This window comes from Ahaetulla prasina, chromosome 2, assembly GCF_028640845.1.
Source record: "Ahaetulla prasina isolate Xishuangbanna chromosome 2, ASM2864084v1, whole genome shotgun sequence".
Classification (NCBI taxonomy): domain Eukaryota; kingdom Metazoa; phylum Chordata; class Lepidosauria; order Squamata; family Colubridae; genus Ahaetulla; species Ahaetulla prasina.
Window position 1 is genome coordinate 297,678,023 of NC_080540.1, and position 9,432 is coordinate 297,687,454.

The window sequence follows — 9,432 nt, forward strand, 5'->3', positions numbered from 1 at the left end:
CATCATTTCAAATATCATTTTCTCCAATTGTTGCCAAAACTTTTTAACCTTATCACATTTATACCACATATGTTCATAAGTCCCCAATTCCATTTCACATCTCCAACATTTTTTACTAATTTTTTTATCCATTTGTGACAATCTTACTGGAGTCAAATACCATTTCCAAACAACTTTATAATTATGCTCTTTAATCCTTATAGATAAGGTTCTCATAATTCTACTATTCCAATTCACATTCCAATCTGACTCTGGTATTTCAATATTAAGATCTTTTTCCCAATTTGTCCTCATCACTCTTTGTAATTTTTCATCAGAGTTTATAATCTTATAAACCCTGCTAACGAGTCCCTTTAGCCCAATTTCATCTTTCATAATCCGAGATACTAAATATTCAAATTCATGGCTTTCATGCCTAAGGCAGAACTAGAACTCACCATCTCCTGGTGGTTGATCCAAACTCACCTAGTTGGCTTTCCATCTCCTGGTGATTGGCCCAAAGTCATCCACTGGCTTTCATGTCTAAGGCAGAACTAGAACTCCCCATCTCTTGGTGATTGGCCCAAGTGCACCTAGCTGTCTTTCACATCTAAGGCAGAATTAGAACTTACCATCACCTGGTGATTGACCAAAATGCACCTAGCTATCTTTCAGATCTAAGGCAGAATTAGAACTCACCGTCTCCTGGTGATTGGCTCAAAGTCATCACTGGCTTTCATGTCTAAGGCAGAACTAGAACTCACCATCTCCTGGTGATTGACCCAAACTCACCTAGTTGGCTTTCCATCTCCTGGTGATTGGCCCAAAGTCATCCACTGGCTTTCATGTCTAAGGCAGAACTAGAACTCACCATCTCTTGGTGATTGGCCCAAGTGCACCTAGCTGTCTTTCACATCTAAGGCAGAATTAGAACTTACCATCACCTGGTGATTGACCAAAATGCACCTAGCTGTCTTTCAGATCTAAGGCAGAATTAGAACTCACCAGCTCCTGGTGATTGGCATAAAGTTACCCAGCCATTTTTCATGCTTAAGATGGACGTAGAACTCATACTCTCCTGGTTTCTTGGCTGGCTCTTTAACCACTACACCAAACCAGCATCAGGAGATCTAACACAACCACCACGCAGTTCCCTCCAGACCCCACAATGAGGACTATCTTTCCTTCTTCTCAACCCAACCCAACCCAACCCAACCCAACCCAAGAACAAAACAGTTTATCTTTTTCCTTTAGATTTGTGGTTCTACAAAACAGCATTATTGACTGTTTAGACCTGAAAGAAGCCAAACAAAGGCAGCAAAAATGACCATTGGGCTTTTATTTATTTTTTCGCTTCAAAAGAAGATTTCTTTAAATCTTCAGAAAAAGCTTTAAAAAAAAACAGCACTTGGTTTAACATATGCTACTGTTCTTTCTTTACCTTTGACGTTATATGCAAGAAGAAAGAAGAAGACAGTTTCTATTGGGAAGAATTTGGTGGGGCACAGAAGGAGAGAGAACAAACCCATGTCGGTTATCTCATTTATGTGGGTTTCATTTTTCATTTAAAATACTATTAAAAATGACACGGTCTTCTTTTTTTTCCCTGCACAGCATATGCCATTCCCTGTTGTACTTTACTTGTAAAATTATGAATCGGAGTTCTCTCTTTTGAATACAATAAAAGAATATGACAATTTTCTTCTGTTTGGAGAGTGATGACCAATGCTTCTACTCTTTCTCTTTTAAAATATATTCTTCCTTAAGGTCAGTTTGATTCGTTGTGACTAAGCTGTGAAGTCCTTATATTGCAATAAATTATTGGTCAAGTCCTTCCCCTTCCCCTTCCCCCTCCCCTTCCCCATCCCCCCACCCTCCTCCTCCTCCTCCTCCTCCTCCTCCTCCTTCTCCTCTTCCTCCTCCTTCTCTCCTGCAGAAAAAATAATTGCTACCAACCTGCCTTCCATTGAGGACCTGTATACTGCACGAATCAAGAAGAGGGCCCTGAAAATATTTACAGACCCCTGGCATCCTGGACATAAACTGTTTCAACTCCTACCCTCAAAACGACGCTGTAGAGCACTTCACACCAAAACAACTAGACACAAGAACAGTTTCTTCCCGAACGCCATCACTCTGCTAAACAAATAGTTCCCTCAACACTGTCAAACTATTTACTAAGTCTGCACTACTATTAATCTTCTCATCGTTCCCATCACCAATCTCTTTCCACTTATGACTGTATGACTATAACTTGTTGCTGGCAATCCTTATGAGTTATATTGATATATTGACCATCAATTGTGTTGTAAATGTTGTACCTTGATGAACGTATCTTTTCTTTTATGTACACTGAGAGCATATGCACCAAGACAAATTCCTTGTGTGTCCAATCACACTTGGCCAATAAAAAATTCTATTCTATTCTATTCTATTCTATTCTATTCTATTCTATTCTATTCTATTCCTCCTCCTCCTCCTCCTCCTCCAAAGTACCAGAAGAAAGGACAAGAAGCAATGGATGGAAACTAATCAAGGAGGGACCCAACCTAGAACTAAGGAAAACATTCCTGACAGTGAGAATCTTTAATCAGTGGAACAGTTTACCTCCAGACGTTGTGGGTGCTGCATCACTGGAGGTTTTTTGAGAAGAGACTGGACAACCATTTGCCCAGAATGGCATAGGATCTCCTGCTTGAGCAGAGGTTAGATTAGAATGGGTGTCAGCAACCTGTGGCTCCAGAGCCGCATGTGGCTCTTTGGGCCGTCTGCTGTGGCTCCCTGTCAGGTGATCCCACTACTGGCTGTCTCCATCCCTCACACTCCCCACCTAGTCTGTTGTGTCTTGCCCGTTCTCACAGCAGCCGGGGCCTTCTTATCTCCTCCTGAACACGGAGGAATGTATGCCTCCCGGCCCCAGTCCTGGCTCCATGCCCAGACAAGCTGAAGAGGAGAGGGCACCTCCCGGTCCCAGCCCTGGCTCCATGCCCAAGCAGGCTGCAGAGGAGGGAGCACCCCCCGGCCCCAGCCCTGGCTCCATGCCCAGGCAAACGGAGCAGCTAGACCCCTCCCCCTCCTCCACAGCATGTGAGCCTGAGGAAAGTTTATTTCCAACAGCTGCTGATTGGAGTGACCCTCGCATCAGAAGACTGGATAGGCGGAGGCAACAGAAGGAAGGGAGGGGCAGGCCTTAATGAGTGCTGAGTCATGGAGCCACACCCCATGGCCTATATCTGCTTTCTGGCAGTCTCTGAGTCAGGCAAAGTCGAACTTATCTTGCTGAAGTCACTTACTGGTCTCCTGCCTGCTCTGAGGACTTTGCTAGGACTTTGGGCAGAGCTGCAGAGGCAAGCCTGATTCGGATTTCCCTGACCCGGCCATCAGCGGAGGAGTGGGACACGACAACGTCACTCCTCGCCTGGCCTGAGAATGTAAGGGCGACAGTGGGGGATGGACAAGTGGCCGGGGCAGAGACAGAGAGCTACAGAGAGAGGGGGAGAGTGACATAGAGAGATACAGAGAGAGAGCAGGGTGGGGGGAGGGGAGAGGAAGAGAGATACAAGGGAGGGAGGGAGGGAGGGAGGGAGAGAAAGATGTCAAAAGGGTTTTGTGGTTCCCGATGTTTTTTAACAACCGGTTCACTGCCCTAATGATCAGCTGGGTAGGTGTGGCTAGGGGGAGTCATGTGACTGGGAGAAGTGAGTGACATCGAGTTGACATCGCCCACCCAGGTTTTGTGGCTCCCGGTGTTTTCTTTTCTGTGGGAAACGGGTCCAAATGGCTCTTTGAGTGTTTAAGGTTGCAGAGCCCTGGACTAGAAGATCTCTAAGATCCCTTACAACTCTGGTCTTATGTTCTTTTCTGTTCAGCAATAGCTTTTGTTATAACTCAATTTCCTGTAGAAGATGTATGTACAGAAGACTAATTGCTTCTGTCAACAGCACACATTTGGGACATTATTTCTAGATTTTTTTTCCCCCCAAGCTTTTCCTTCCTTTGTCATCTTCTTTCCTCATTCCAGATTTGGTCTCATTCTGATCGGTTTCTTACAGACTTATCCTGCTGGCATCTGAATGGCAGCAATAGAACATCAAGAACGGTGTGATTCAGCTGGCCAAAAGAATCGACTGCAACTTTGAGACTGCAATCAAGAGTATAGAATAGAATAGAATAGAATAGAATAGAATAGAATAGAATAGAATAGAATAGAATAGAATAGAATAGAATAGAATTTTTATTGGCCAAGTCTGATTGGACACACAAGGAATTTGTCTTTGGTGCATATGCTCTCAGTCTACATAAAAGAAAAGATACGTTCATCAAGGTACAACATTTACAACACAATTGATGGTCAATATATCAATATAAATCATAAGGATTGCCAGCAACAAGTTATAGTCATACAGTCATAAGTGGAAAGAGATTGGTGATGGGAGCTATGAAACGATTAATAGTAGTGCAGATTCAGTAAATAGTCTGACAGTGTTGAGGGAATTATTTGTTTAGCAGAGTGATGGCCTTCGGGAAAAAACTGTTCTTGTGTCTAGTTGTTCTGGTGTGCAGTGCTCTACAGCGTTGTTTTGAGGGTAGGAGTTGAAACAGTTTATGTACAGGATGCGAGGGATCTGCAAATATTTTCACGGCTCTCTTCTTGATTCGTGCAGGATACAGGTCCTCAATGGAAGGCAGGTTGGTAGCAATTATTTTTTCTGCAGTTCAAATGATCCTCTGAAGTCTGTGTTTTGAAGTCTGTGTATAGTGACCAGACGTCCCGCTTTTGGTGGGACAGTCCCGCTTTTTAATAATTTGTCCCGATTTTTGTTTGTTTGTTTCACTCCCATTCTGAAAATGGGAGGCGGCAACTCAAGAGGAGGAGGCGGAGAAGAGGGAGTGGCGGAGAAGGGGACGCGAGAGGGAGGAGAGACGCCGCTTGACTTCACCTGAGAGGAAGAGAAGACCTGAGAGGAGAGCCGAGGAGAGCCGAGCCTGCCTGGAAGAGCGGAGAAGCAGCAGCCGCTCCTCCTCCTTCAGGCAGGTAGCAAGACTCAGCGCGCATGCGCAGCCCCCCCCCTTGACCCTCCCATCAATGGTGTCCTGCTTTGCCATCACTGAAATCTGGTCACTTTAATCAAGAGAGGTATAATGTTAGCTTTGCACAGTGGCAGTATCGTAGCCAATGAGGTTTATCCGAGGCGCGATTATTGCTGATTGAAAATTTTTCCCAATACCCCGCCTCGACGATTTAAAATATAGTCGGCAATAGATTCTGAAAGGGATTTAGTAAAGGATTGTATGATAAAATGGGCACAAAATATTCAGGAATCAATATTTTTGGAAACTTGGGGGAAAAAAATTGGGTTAGAAATGTTAAATTTATGCAAGCACAGAACTTAAGGGAAAATTTTTATAAAATGTTTTATAGGTGGCACTTAGACCCTAAGAAATTATCACATTTTTGGTGCACGGTGAACAGGTGGTAAAATTATGTGAAACCCACCTTTGTATAGAATCTCCTGCTTGAGCAGAGTCAGAGGCTAGAAGACCTCCAAGGTCCTTTCCAATTCTGTTATTCTGTTATTCGATTAAATTTTAGAAACCAGTGAAATTCTGCGGAGTGAGGACTGGGAGAAGAGACAAACTATTTACTAAATCTGCACAACTATTGATCTTCTCATCGTTCCCATCACCCATCTCCTTCCACTTATGACTGTATGACTATAACTTTGTTGCTTGTAGCCTTACAATTTATGATATTGATTGTTTCCTGATTGCTTATTTGTACCCCATGACTATCATTAAGTGTTGTACCTTATGATTCTTGATGAAAGTATCTTTTCTTTTATGTACACTGGGAGCATATGCACCAAAGACAAATTCCTTCTGTGTCCAATCATACTTGGCCAATAAAAAATTCTATTCTATTCTATTCTATTCTATTCTATTCTATTCTATTCTATTCTATTCTATTCTATTCTATTCTATTCTAGTCCATTCCAGTCCATTCCAGTTTCAGTTCCAGTTCCAGTTCCAGTTCCTATTCTATTCTATTCTATTCTATTCTATTCTATTCTATTCTATTCTATTCTATTCTATTCTATTCTATTCTATTCTATTCTATTCTAGTTCCAGTTCCAGTTCCAGTTCCGTTCTGTTCTGTTCTGTTCTGTTCTGTTCTGTTCTATTCTATTCTATTCTAGTCCGTTCCATTCCATTCCATTCCATTCCAGTTCCAGTTCCAGTTCCAGTTCCAGTTCCAGTTCCAGTTCCAGTTCCAGTTCCAGTTCCTATTCTATTCTATTCTATTCTATTCTATTCTATTCTATTCTATTCTATTCTATTCTATTCTATTCTATTCTATTCCAGTCCAGTTCCAGTTCCAGTTCCAGTTCCAGTTCCAGTTCCAGTTCCAGTTCCAGTTCCAGTTCCGTTCTGTTCTGTTCTGTTCTATTCTATTCTATTCTATTCTATTCTATTCTATTCTAGTCCGTTCCATTCCATTCCATTCCATTCCATTCCATTCCAGTTCCAGTTCCAGTTCCAGTTCCTATTCTATTCTGTTCTGTTCTATTCTATTCTATTCTATTCCAGTCCATTCCAGTCCATTCCAGTTCCAGTTCCATTCCAGTTCCAGTTCCTATTCTATTCTATTCTATTCTATTCTATTCTATTCTATTCTATTCTATTCTATTCTAGTCCATTCCAGTTCCAGTTCCAGTTCCAGTTCCAGTTCCAGTTCCAGTTCCAGTTCCAGTTCCTATTCTATTCTATTCTATTCTATTCTATTCTATTCTATTCTATTCCAGTCCAGTCCAGTCCAGTCCTGTCCAGTCCAGTTCCAGTTCCAGTTCCAGTTCCTATTCTATTCTATTCTATTCTATTCTATTCTATTCTATTCTATTCTAGTCCATTCCAGTTCCAGTTCCAGTTCCAGTTCCAGTTCCAGTTCCAGTTCCTATTCTATTCTATTCTATTCTATTCTATTCTATTCTATTCTATTCTATTCTATTCCAGTCCAGTCCAGTCCAGTCCAGTCCAGTCCAGTCCAGTTCCAGTTCCAGTTCCAGTTCCAGTTCCAGTTCCAGTTCTATTCTATTCTATTCTATTCTATTCTATTCTATTCTATTCTATTCTATTCCAGTTCCAGTTCCAGTTCCAGTTCCAGTTCCAGTTCCAGTTCCTATTCTGTTCTATTCTATTCTATTCTATTCTATTCTATTCTATTCTATTCTATTCTATTCTATTCTATTCTATTCTAGTCCGTTCCAGTTCCAGTTCCAGTTCCAGTTCCAGTTCCAGTTCCAGTTCCAGTTCCAGATTCTATTCTATTCTATTCTATTCTATTCTATTCTATTCTATTCTATTCTATTCTATTCTATTCTATTTTCTAATAAAGATGGAAAACGTTTAGCATCAAACAATACATTAGATAGATAAAGGTTAAGTAAGACTCTCCGGCAGCAATTCCATAAACTTTATTCCTTGTTCTATCTTTGCAGCGTTCCTGCATTTAGCAAAGAATGCCATGTAATGGAACGTAACTAACCCAAATTAAACCAGAACACTGAAGTAGATAATGGGACTTCATATCACACGAAATAATACCTCTTCTCCACCCCCATCCTAGATTCAGCCTGCCCTTGTTGAAGCAAAAAAGAAAAGAAAAAAGTGATGAAAACCACTTGGAGTCTAAGTACGGTGTTTACATATTATCCACAATGTCAAATACCCACAAAATGTTGGCATTTCAATTTCCTCTGAAGTATCTCCTTCAGCTGGAAAACCGCATTACCCATTATGGAGAGCAAGGCGCAATAATGGATCTCAATGCAAGCGAGTGTTTGCTAGGTGTCCAAGTATCCAAAGAATCTAAATTGTAGCGTGCTGAAATTTCGCCTCATTTTTGAATAAGGGAAGACTGTGCACCAAGAGCCAAAGTATTAAATCGAGGGTAGATATTTGTGCAAAGTACGTTACGTGAATTGGTGGTTTGCCCATCCTCGATTCGGGCTTTATCCAGACCAAGGATCATTATTTTTATTTATTTATTTATTTATTTTGTCTCTGAGAAGCATTCCCTCTCAAACTTTGATTGAAGAACAGATTGGGGAAGGAAAGAAATATACCGAAAACTACAGAACTGAAGTCCCAAAGGTGCTTTTTCAGGAGGCAACTGGACTTTTTTTTTTTGTTTTCTTTGAAGCCATTTTGTTTCTCATCCAAGAAGCTTCTTCAGCTCTGACTGGATGGTGGGGAATGGAAGGATTTATATTCCTTCTAGCTAAATCCTTAGATCTAATCCTTCCATTCCCCAACATCCAGTCAGAGCTGAAGAAGCTTCTTGGATGAGGAGTGAAATGTCCTCGAAGAAAAAAAAGGAGAAAGTGCAGTTGCCTCTTTAAAAAGCACTTTTGGGACAACCATGACCTGGATGATGGAGAATCTCCACAGACTTTTAGCCATGCACTTTGGGATGGGCATTCTTTGAATGGGGTGGGAGTATGAACGGATTTTGAGGAAAAAATTGCAGACTACAGGAACCATTTATTATTATTATTATTTGCATTTATATCCCACCCTTCTCCGAAGACTCAGGGCGGCTTACACTATGTCAAGCAATAGTCTTCATCCATTTGTATATTTATATACAAAGTCAACTTATTTCCCCCAACAATCTGGGTCCTCATTTTACCTACCTTATAAAGGATGGAAGGCTGAGTCAACCTTGGGCCTGGTGGGACTTGAACCTGCAGTAATTGCAAGCAGCTGTGTTTATAACAGACTGTCTTACCAGCCTGAGCCACCAGAGGCCCACCTGCGCTACTCAGGTGACCCTGAGGACACAGGTAAACCTCCAAAGTACTAATTTTAAATGAATAGAAGGTAATTGTATTCGTATTAATATTTTTCTTTTTCTTCTTTTTTATGGAAAAGGGGAGTTGAGGTTCAAGAAGATGGATGGGAGTTTATGTTAATTACCATATTTTAGTTTATGATTGTTAGATACGATACCCTGTATTTGCTCTGGGAAGTCGGGTGGGGAGGGGGGAAGGAGAGATGGAAAGGGTTAGGGTTGGGGGGAGGGGGGGATGTATGGGGGAAAATTTTTTGTACAACTTTTTCAATTAAAAAAAAAAGTACCTCAACGACTCTCCAAAAAAGATGCAAATGACCAGCTGTCTCCAAGGAGTATAAATCCTTACTTTTTCCCCACCATCTATTCAGAGCAATGGTGGGTTTCAACATTTTTTACTACCAGTTCTGTGAGCATGGCTTGGTGGGCGTGGCTTGGTAGGAGTGGCAGGGGAAAGACACTGTAAAATCTCCATTCCCACCCCACTCCAGGGGAAAGTGACTGCAAAATCCCCATTTCCTCCCAATCAGCTGGGAATTGGGAGGCAGAGAATAGATGGGGGTGGGGCCAGTCAGAATTTTTACTACCTATTCTCCAAACTA

At 41.6% G+C, this 9,432-nt stretch overlaps 1 non-coding gene across 1 annotated transcript; it reads left to right on the forward strand.

The window, feature by feature from the left end:
- The first annotated feature begins 5,126 nt into the window (after window positions 1-5,126).
- On the forward strand, window positions 5,127-5,296 carry LOC131193745 (U4 spliceosomal RNA). Its single transcript, XR_009154003.1, has one exon. It is a non-coding gene; the product is annotated as a U4 spliceosomal RNA (small nuclear RNA).
- Window positions 5,297-9,432: the final 4,136 nt, after the last annotated feature.